The 11,335-nt window shown below is 46.3% G+C and overlaps 1 long non-coding RNA gene across 2 annotated transcripts in view; it reads left to right on the forward strand.

Annotated features, from left to right (window-relative positions):
- Positions 1-5,930, forward strand: part of LOC137227060 (uncharacterized) — a 166,965-nt gene extending 161,035 nt beyond the window's left edge. The window contains exons 8-9 of one of the 2 annotated variants that reach the window (XR_010944676.1): positions 925-1,019; positions 5,734-5,930. This is a non-coding gene — a long non-coding RNA (uncharacterized lncRNA). Of the gene's footprint in view, positions 1-924; positions 1,171-5,733 lie in introns of those variants that run through there. The other variant, XR_010944675.1, reaches the window with a different exon arrangement.
- Positions 5,931-11,335: the final 5,405 nt, after the last annotated feature.

An 11,335-nucleotide genomic window follows, 5' to 3' on the forward strand; every position in this document is an offset into this window, starting at 1 on the left:
CAAGCCGGACGACCCTGCCGCTCGTGGCATCTGCCCTGCTTATCCAGCTGCAGGAGGTTTCCAGAGATAAGAGTCATGCAGCTTCTGCTGAATTGTCAGTTTCTCCTGAGGAGCTCATGAAGACCTTAAAAACCAACTATTCTTTTTAAGGGGGAGGGCAGAATATATATATATATATATATATATAAAGGGGGAATATATATACACACATATATGTATGTATATATATAATTATTTGATCTCTGGTCAGAAGAAGGTAGCATGCTGTATAATCAGCAGCAGAAATGGACTCAACCCTGTGCCCTGGTGGACTGTTCTGTAATGGGCACTGTGGTTTTAGGTTAGGGGAGAAAAAAATGGCTTCTCAGAATGTTTGTATGTGGAGAGACCAGTAGATTTGTGTTTCTTAGTGGCTTGGATGTGTGATGGGGGGGAGGGAGGACTCCCCTCATATAAGTTATTCAGTATTTATTGAGTAGCTACTATGTGCCGATCCCTTGGTAGATAGAATCCAGCCTCTCTGCCTCATGATAGAGTGATAAGCACAAGGACCACACTACGGTGGGAACGCGTCTAGCGGAAGCAGCAAGCAAATGACGCTCTCTCGTGTGTCCGAGACTCACGGTGGGTGTTAGGGCTTATGGTGGAAACAGATGGTTTTCCCCTCACCTCAGAATGGCTGCCTGAAGCCCCAGCAAGGAGGCTTGACTGGAAACCAGGAGGTATGGGAGAAAGGTGAAGGCGGGCGTCCGTGTCAGGCCTCGGAGCCATCTGAGGCCACCGCTCGCTAAGCACGCTTAACCTCTGCAGGCCCCAGGTGCTGTGCGACAAGGCTCCCCAGGGCCTGTGGACAATCATTACTTTTATTATGCTTCCTACTGTCAGGTCCTCCGAAATCCACATGGACTGCTCTTACGATTTCAGGTTGTCCCAAAAGAGAAACTCAAGAATCGGTGATGAGCACAGCGGGAGAGGGAGCCGGCTGCCTATCTCAAAAGGGCACATCACCATAATCACGGGTACGCGGTGAGCATATGCAGAAGGAATGAATGGGGGAGCGTGTGTCAGGAGTAGCCAAGATGATACATAAACCGGGTGTCCCCACCCTGCACGCCTCCCCTCTCCACCACCAAACGGTGCCTTTACAGTATGTTGTGGGTGCCCGCGTCTTCTCCCTGACCCTGCAGGGCCCCCTCCCCCAGTAGCCACCTTTGCTGCTATTCCACTGAATTCACCCTGGGTCTCCCCTGGGCTGGCTGTTGCCTTCATATTTCATGCGGAATGTGCAGCTTCCCAGGAGCCCGAGGCGTGCCCTGCATTCTGATGCGTCGGCCAGCTCTGACACCCGGCGGCTACGGAGCATGCCTAATGAGGCGGCTGACACCGAGGCAGAAGAGTCAGCCGGGCTGCTGCGAGGGCCTGCCATGAACTGGGAATGGGGTGGCAGGAAGGCAGTGAGGGCGGCCTAGGAGGGGGACCACTGTTCCATCGCCAGATACTACAAACACGGGCCCGTTTAAACGACACCAGGAATGGATCGGAGCCTCAAAAGAGGAGCAGTTCAGATCAGGAAACGTGCTGGGGAAAAGCTGCGAAGCCTAAGAGGGGGGTGGTGCTCCGAACCGCGCACGTTTCAGTAGGCAGGGCTACTGCCTTTCCGGGGTTTCTTCCAGTGTAGGGCTTCTTCAGGCTTCCTTAGAGACCACTTCGTTATCTAAAAGATCCTGCTGAACAGAAGTTTCCCCTTTCTTTAAAGCTTCATCTACCTTAATTTCATGCATTACTCCTCCTTTTGACTGGCTCTGTCAGGATAACTAGGCCCTGGCTTCCTCTGGGATTTAGGGCGTTTACACTGGGGTCAGAGTGAGCGCCTACAGTCACCATCCCAAAGCTACACGGATGCAATGCTGACCCTGCCCCCTCCCTAATACTGCAACCCTGCCTGCCTCCATCTGGTCACCCCACGCTGGGCAAGTAGGTGAGGCTGGTTCCAGTTCACAGACAAGAAAACCAGGAGTAAGAGAAGGCCACACGCCAGACCGAGGTCTCGACCATGGGCCAGGCTTCAGTGTGTACTTTCAAATGAGCTGGTCACCCCTAAAATCTTGTCTACCATTCTACTTGAAATGTATGTGGAAGGAGGTAACAAAGTGTGATTCCCAATAATTTAACTTAGATATATTATCAGTAAGCGTGAGACATTCACATTCAATCGGAAAGATCACTTTTTAAGTCATGGATGTAGCAAAAACTTTCCTTTAAAGCTTTGATTTTTGTCATCCCTGTTTCCGTGTGTGTGTGTGTGTGTGTGTGTGTGTGTGTGTGTGTGTGTGTGTGTGTAATCAGCTTTCTGTTTTGGTGCTGGGCACAATAATTTCATAACAAAAATAGTAATCCCTTATTGAATTCTTACTGTGTGCCCCACACTTTTCATTGATTATCTCAAGTCATTCTTCTGACACTGGGAGCCAGGTGACATTGTCCCACTCTGCAGGTGAGGAAACTTGCTCAGAAGAGTTAAGCAGGTAGGCCAAGGCCACAAAGCTCTTGAGTGGCAGGAGAGGAACCTGTCTGACTTGCAGCTCCATGCTTTTAACCCCTACGGCTCATGCCCAGATGAAGTCACCCTGGTTTGCAGCCACATCCCATAAATACATTTTTAATGTCATTCAGTGCCCCTTTACTTTCAGCATCACTGTTCTTTGTGTACTTCCTGCCTATTGTGTTCTTAAAATATCTCCCTTGTTAATACCTGTACTTCTTCTCGTGTGGAATACTGGTTCTGATTTTAAGATCCTTTAGATTCTGTCCTTTCTAAGAAGAGAACAATTTCCAATTTTAAATTTTAAGTTAATTTTTTGTCGTCATTGAATACTTTTAGAATTAGAGCCATAGAATTTTTGCAACTGGAGGAAACCTCAGAGGTGATCCATCCCCACACTGCTGCCAAGGCAGGAATTGCTCCTACGGTATCCCAAGCAGGTGGTCACCTCTGCTTAAGCACCCTCAAAGCTAGAAAGCACACTGCACCAAAGGCAGCTCAGCCTGTTCTTGGGCAGCCTGTATTGCTAGAAAGTTCTTCTTTCCACTGCCTCGTGTTGAGTGCCTGCCTACCACACCCATCAAGATTCACATCTACCACCACATCTACCATCAAGATTCACATCTACCACATCTACCATTCACATCTACCACCTCAGCCCCGGTGTTAGCTTCTTGGGGCTGCCATAACAAAGTACCACAACCTGGGTGATATCTCACAGTTCTGGAGTCTGGAGGCCAGAAATCAAAGGGTTGTCAGGGTTGGTTCCTTCTGAGGGCTGTGAGGCAGAATTTCCTCCATCCTGCTCTCCTAGCTTCTGGTGGTTGGTTGGCAATCGTTGGCGTTCCTTGGCTGATAGATCTTTGCCTTCACTTCATCTGGCATCCCACCTGTGTGCGTGTCTGTCTCCAAAATTCCTCTTCTTATCAAGTCACCAGTCATATTGAGTTGGGTACCCTCCTTACTCCAGTATGACCTCATTTTAACTAATTACATCTGCAACAACTCTGTTTCCAAATAAGGTCATATTCTGAGGTAAAGGTGTGGGTGGGGAGGTTAGGGCTTCAACATGTGAATGGAGCAGAAGGGGGCCACAATTCAATCCATAACAGTCCCTCTTCTGCACATCAGCCTTTCAGACGTAAGAAGAAGGCCCCTGTGTTTCCCTGAGGCTTCTCCTTGTTTAAAAACCTCCAGCTTTTTGCCAGACTCTTCTGTCCTGGGAGTCTCTTCCGAACACACCCCTCTCTTTGTCAGTGGCTGAGAGGGTGGCAGTCTGCCAGCTGGGCTCTGAGGACCCGCTCCCTCGGCCCAAGACTCTACTTCATGTCAGCTCGGTGAGTCCACGCTCCCGGCTGCCTGGGTATGCAGAGCTTGACTCGTGTTAACCACAGACTGTACGAATCCTCCCCGGTCTCTATCACACAGATTGCTCTTACGCCTGGACTCCTCCACCCAGTAAGATGCTGATTCCCTTTCCAGAACATCAGTGAAACAACCCTGGCCAAAGAGACATCCTTCTGGCACTTTGCTGGAAACTTCCTGTCCAGGTCTGAGGCAGTGCCACCTGTTTGTGAGTCATTTAGTCACTTTCCAATTCCCGTTACTGCAAACCCTTTTCTAGTCTTCATTATCAAATCCATCACAAAAGCAAAGACCTGGGACTTCCCTGGTGGTACAGTGGTTGGGAATCCGCCTGCCAATGCAGGTTCGATCCCTGGTCTGGGAAGATCCCACATGCCACAGAGCAACTAAGCCCGTGAGCCACAACTACTGAGTCCGTGAGCCATAACTACTGAGCTCGCATGCTGCAAGTACTGAAGCCTGCGCACCTAGAGCCCATGCTCCACACGAGAAGCCACCTCGATGAGAAGCCCGTGCACCGCAATGAAGAGCAGCGCCTGCTTGCGGCAACTAGAGAAAGCCCACGTGCAACAATGAAGACCCAGTGCAGCCCCCAAAAATAAATTTAAAAAATAATTAAAATAAAATATAATCAAAAATAATTTATAACAAACAAACAAAAAAAACGAAGATCTGCTTCGAAGCCACCTCATTTGCTAACCCTGAAGCTGAAATGTTAGAGGATATCCAGTTTGTTTGGCAAGCTCGGTTTTTCATAAACACTCTGTGTTAACTTCTCATTGCCCTGTTGTCTTGCTCACTGAGCCTTTCTCTCTTAAGATTTGTTCCATTTTCTTGCAAAATAGTGAAATTCCCAGTTCTCTGTTTTCCCTGGATTATTTCCAGGGAGATAATGCTTTCCTATTTTGGAAATCGGTCCCACATGTCTTCTTTTAATACTTCTGATAAATCCCCTCATCATGATTCATAGTTTTCAGTCCTTTAATAAGTAGGCTTCTTAAGCAATCGTTTTGATCGGTTTTCTAATTTGGGCTTGGGGAGGGCAGTTACTTCAAATCTACTGATCTGTACTCTTTCCAAGGGCACCCTTTCCTGGGTAGGCTTCCTTTGTAGATATCAAAGAACTAAGGCAGGGCCAAAAGAAATCTGGGAGTGGAAGTAGAGTAAACCAAGTGGCAGGCTTCAGAGGAAAAAAAAATAGCCAACTCTGTTTTCCTAAATTCTTTTGGGGAGAATATGAGATAGGGGAACTAGAAGGGGTTCAGAGTGGAAAATACTGGGGAACAAGAAGGAGAAAAGTGGAGAAGACATGGGATAAGGGAAGCTGAATTGCCTTGGTGTATGAAAATGAGAGAACCCCACCAACGCAAGCGGCATCCAGGCGGTGAGTCCAGGCCCTATCCTTCCAGGACAAGTTTTGGAATCTCTGGAGAGCCGTGGTGCCCCTTGTGTATTTGACACGAAGAGCAGGGCATTATTTATCACCCTCTCCTCTATGCTACAACATCAATGTTTAGGAATCAGCGTGTAGTATTCAACAGTAATTATTTCTATTTCTCATTTAGTTTTAAAACTAGCAATTAGCAATTTAAAAAGGGAGATCTCAATTTTAAAGATATGATTCAAAGTCAGCAAAATACTTCATGTGTGCACTAAAGTGTACGTGTATTAAAGAAAATATTACACCTCACAGTTTGCACTCTGTTTCATGGCCTTGAATTTTTAAAACAAGAACTCTAAGAGGTCACGTAAAATAACAGAATTTTGTTGTTTCATCTTTGCCATCTTGTACTATTGCTGTTTTTTCTTCTATTGTTTAAATGCAGGGATATGTTCTCTCATAGGAGTTGAACACATAAACAGCACCCAGTGTGAATTCAAAGGCTCCCTAACCAAGAATTTACTCCCAAAAGGAACATGAATGTGTGTCTGCCTGTATTAGAGACTGCATGGATGAAAATTTCTTCCATGAAAAATATATTTATTAAGTGATAAGCAATAAAAATGTGCATATATATGTGTACGTGTGTGTGTGTGTATATATATATATATATAACTAAAACTCAACAGTAACTGCAACAATTATTTAACTTAGACCAACAGAAGACTTTTGGGGGGTGGGAGGAGGAATATTTTGTCATTGGCACTCTTTAGAATCACTGGCACATGGTGAAAATAAAAGTTGACCAACATCACACCTGTAGTTGTGCCGTTCTGCTCTTGCTACCCTCGGGGGCCACTGCTGGCCCATCATGGGGGTGGTAAGCAGGAGAGCGTACTCAGATATGCCCAGAGGACTGTTGCAGGCAAGGAAGAATTAGGGCCTGAAATAAGGGTCTGTGTTGTTTGAAGGGTAAAATTACACATTGTTATTTCGTTCCACATATTTCCGCTTTGTCTCTTTAGCTCTACAGACATCTTCAGGGCACTGCCATCTAGAGACGTTTGGAGGGCCCAGACCCTGTTTGTGCTTCTCTGTATTACCCGCCTCCTCTGCCTGCCCCCTGGGTGTAGCACAGGGCTTGGTTCACTTTACTGCTCTGTAAATGTCCACTGATAATATTTCTCTAATCAGTATTTTCCACAGTTTAAAAGCAACTCGTCCTCTCTGTGCTGTGTGAAATGAATCGCACCCTCTCCTCTTGCGTTTATTACCTACACCAGTGGGCTTGCTCTTCCCTAACACCTTTATGTAAGAGTCTTCATTCTCTGCAACCCTATTAGCTCACTTTCACTGCGTCAGCTTCCACTGCCTTGGAAGACCGATGCAGGGGAAGGAAGAAAGAAGGCAGGAAGTGGAAAGAAGACCCCCAAAGATTTCACTGAGTTGACTCCCCCTATGATCATTTAGATACAGGTTCTTAGACCCCCCCAGGCCTGGCGAGGTTCCCATTATCTTTACAAAATGGAAGTGACATATCCATAGAGGTATCGCGGGGCCCACGTGGGAGTGCTTGAGGGAGCTGGAAGCTGCAGCCTTTGGGAAACTTTGCAGGCCCTTGTCTGCCTTCCTTGAGGGAGGAGATTCAGCTCTGTTGGAGCATTTCCTCCTGCCCACCTCCAGACCCTGCAGTTTAGTTCTTCATTAAAAGAAGGTCCAGAGAGGGGCTTAAACACAAAACTCCCCGTAATGGTGAATACTCAGAATTACTCTCCACCTGATACTGCTTCATTTAATTGGACTAAAGCAGGCTCCCCCGGCTCCGGGCTCCCTTGAAATCCTGGCCAAATTTGTGGGGCTCCTGCGTGGGCCTGGGTAAATATGAGGCAGGTGTGCCAAGGGGCTGCGAGCTGGGCTCCCGTGAACTGTAATGGTTGCTGCATGACTGACTCCCCAGCTCCTCCACCCCCCCGCTAAATCCCAGGACCCTCCCTACTTATGCAAAGAGCAGGCTCCCCAGTGCCGCCTTATGAAGAAGTGGTAGAGCAATTTCATTTAATATTGCTGGTGCTTCCATTAACCTGACTATATTGCTCTCCATCCTCAATTTAAGACTCCCTTTTTCTCTTGATTATCGCTGTATTTCAGAGCATCTGAATGTCCTCCCCAGACCTCTAAGCCAGCCTGGAATAAGTTGCTGATTGAAAGCTCCAGTTCCTTGAGGTTTTCTGGCTTTAGAGTAATGCGACCTTCACGTGCCCCACCCCCAGGCCTTGGAAACCAGCCTGGGTCTCCATTTTGCTCTGAATGGGGCTCCCTCTCGTGTGCTCTGATGTTCTCTGTATTCACTCTCACCTCTATTTCTCTTCCTGCCTCCCTCCCTTCCTCCCTCCCTTCCTTCCTTCCTTCCTTCCTTCCTTCCCTTTTTTCTTTCATCATTCTTTTTGTCATTAAGGTTTGCCGGATAAGGAGGTGTTTTAGAGTTTTGTTGGAGGTGGGTAGACAGAAGTGTGTTATGAACTATTTTTACTCTATATGATTGGTTGATTCAATTGTTAATTCAGTAAGTGTGTATTAAATGCCTGCTATGTGTCAGGCACTCTTGTAGGTGCTGTAGGTGAATCAGGAGCCAACCTGGTAAAGGCTATGCTTTCATGAAGCTTAAATTCTAGCAGCAGATGATGATAAATGATGTGAAGAAAAATAATGCAGGGTAAGGGGCTGGAGCGTGATGGCGAGCCCCCCATGCGTGCCCTTTTGTCCATACATGGTCCTTTGAATGACAGAGGCCTCTCTACATTTAAATTCTATAATAAGGGTGATGGTGGGACAGAGCTAAGAATACTCTTTCTGGGGAGAGTGCAACTGGCAGTGTACCTGAGCCAACAGCCCCCTCCCCATAGCTTCCCTGCCATGGCTTGCAGGAAGCTGAGGCAGGGCCCCCAGGAGCACAACCCCAAGCTTTCCTGTGGAGTGCAGCCCTGGGAGGATGAGGCATTGATATGACTACAGAAGACAAAATGGTGAGGCATCCTGCCCCATCCTGTCACTGCATCAGAACCCTCATTCCATCACCACTCCCTTGCCAAGCTCTGGGAAAAGGCCACTGCCCCCATCCCTTGCATCCTGTGGGCAGCCTAGGATTGAATGAAAGTTGACGTTTCAAACCTATGATAATTGGGGTGAAGGCTGCAGCTAGATTCCTCCTGGCCCCTGATGTCTTCAGGGAGTGGTCCACTGCAGCCTGGCCAAAGGAGAGCACAGTTCTCTGACCTCAGCAAAGAATGGGAAACATGGGGTCAAATGCTCAGAGGAGGGGGTGATTCTCTAAGAATAAGAGGCCAAGATAAAGATATGGCTCAGAGAGGGAGAAGAATTATATGCCTTCCATGACGATGGGTCTTTAGGCCTCTGTATACAGCTAAGGAGGGATAGACGGAAAGCTATGGAGCTGGTCAGCCTTGGGGTTGGGTCCTGGATCCACAAGTCTCTAGCTCTCTGGTTGTGGACAGCTTACTAACCCTCTCCGAGCTGTAGTGTCCTCACTGGTAGAATGGGCCAGTCGCACCTTATTCATTTCCTAGGATTTTACTTAAGTAGGAATACACCCTTATTTTTTGAAGCCTGAAGATTTTAGGGGTGAAATAGCATGTCTGTAATTTACTTTTAAAATCCAAAAAAACATATTGTGAAGTAAATATGGTATCTTTTTCTCTTCTCCGGAGAACCTCTAGCCAGCACATTTACCCACTTTTATTCAAAATCTAGGTAACGTCATTCATTGTCTTGGTTTAAAAACCATCTATGAGCCAACAATGCTGCATTTTTATCTCCAAGCCAGACCTCTCTTAGGAACTTCAGACTCAGATATTCAACTGCCAATTTGACGTGTAAAAGCTAGCATGTCCCAAGTAGAATGCTTGATTCCCCATCCCAGACCTCCCCCAACAAAAAAAATTCCACTGCCCTTTACAGACGCAGAGAACAAACATATGGACACCAAGGGGGGAATGTGGCGGGGGTGGTGGTGGGATGAATTGGGAGACTGGGGTTGACATATATATACTAATATGTCTAAAATAGATAACTAATAAGAACCTGCTGTACAAAAAATAAATAAAATAAAATTCAAAAAAAAAATTCCACTGCCCTTATTCCAAATCTCCATCTCTGGGCCCCCTTGTACCTTGCTTCTCAGTCGTAGGTACCAGGCCATTCCTTTTGCCAGCCCCTCTGTGGCCGCTTTGTGAGGCCCTCATGCTTCCATCTCTGCCCATCACTGCCCCAGCCTCCCCGTTGCTCCACCAGCATCCCAGTGCCCTTGAAAGGCAGATCGGCTGACCTGGGCATGAAGGGTACCTATGCTCCAACACAGTGTTCTGCACACGTGTGCATGTGTTAATCACATGTTTCATGCTCAGTCTTTTATTTCTCTTGCAACAAATGCTGCCTCTAGTTTGCCCATCCAACAACTCCTGCAAAATGGGATGGTGCCAACCTTGACAGCAGACCACAGACCATTGCTTGCCGTGTTGGGCCCCATTAGAAGCCTTCTCCTTGCACTTTTTGAGGTGGTTTCTTGCTGTTGTTGAGGTCAGCATTTGGACCAGCTTTGAACATGGAAGCCTCGCCCATTCCAAGGCGATTCTGGCTTTCTTATCAGACTCTGCCCTAATGGGAAGTGAATGCTGCAATCACAGGGCGCACTCCGAGGTCACAATTACGTAAGGATTATTAATGAAGCAACAATGTCAAAATTGTGTGAAATCAAACTCAGATTTAAGTACTTAAAATAAACAGATATAAAGTAACAGATGTCCTGTTTTGTTCTCAGATGATTTCATCCCTTGTTAAAAATAAATGTCTGGCTTGAAAGGAGAAAAAAAATTAAAGGGAACTTTACTTCCATGTTAAAAATTAATTGAATCCAGAGGTTGGTAAAGTTGGTAAGTGGTGTGGGTTTTTCTTTTTTTTTTCTTAAGGCAAAGACATATTTGTGTTGATTTTTATTTCAGCGAGTAATAAATTCATTGCACAGCCCCAAATTTGATAGACCAAACTCACGTCCTTTGAAACCCAAAGGGAAAATTTCTCCGTAGTTATTATGTAGATAAGAATGGGGCCCAGTATATCCATCTGAGGAGAATTTAGTTCCATGCTAAACCCCAAAGGATGCAACAGCAGAGGCTTCAAAAATCACAGGTCCTGATTGCCATGCTCGCAGCCCTCAGAATCCCATTGAGGTGATCTTGCCTTGGAATTTCAGTGTGGAATTCCCAGAGAAGACTCCTACTGAAATTAGTAATGGGAAAGGCAAATTAGGTCATCTTGTCCGTCCCCCTGCCAGCTTCCTACACTGTGGTTAATTTTCTCCTCCTTTGATCAGATACATTTTAAATGTTTCAAGAGATGGAAATTGCACCAGTTGGCTCCCTCTAGGGTTCCACGGTCTACTGAAGTTACGGGACTCGATTTTCTGCCTGTGAGACTCGGTGGGAATTTTTCCAAGAGTGGAAGATCGTTTGTGAGCTGGGGGCTGCCTTTACCTGCCCCAAATGTCTCCTCATTGTTCTGGTGATGGCCCAATTTGGAGGGTTTAGAAATCCAGAGAAATGTTCATCCGTCCAAAATCACAAAATGGCCCTGGGAACATTCAAAGGAAATAATTTATTTGTAGATTCTGAGTAAAAACACAGGGGGATTGATACTGATGCCCTTGAATAAAAGATGGAGCAGCTCACAGCCCTGATGCTGGCTCTCTGTGCAAGAGAATTACATGTAGCAACATCTATTGGAGGGGATAAATAATCCAGATAAGAAATCGTATGTTTCCAGGCAGAAAGTACATGTGTTACTAAACTGTTAGCCACTTTGAAAAGTAAAAATACTTTGTATTTTTCCATCAGTTAAAATTACATTGCCTTTATTTCCAATCCCCATCTCTGAACCCCTATGCCGGAACAAGCCAACGTTAGATTAGCAATGAAAAGTAAAGGGTGGGGTAGTGATGGTTGCACAACATTGTCAATGTACTTAATGACACTGAC

This window comes from Pseudorca crassidens, chromosome 7, assembly GCF_039906515.1.
Source record: "Pseudorca crassidens isolate mPseCra1 chromosome 7, mPseCra1.hap1, whole genome shotgun sequence".
Classification (NCBI taxonomy): domain Eukaryota; kingdom Metazoa; phylum Chordata; class Mammalia; order Artiodactyla; family Delphinidae; genus Pseudorca; species Pseudorca crassidens.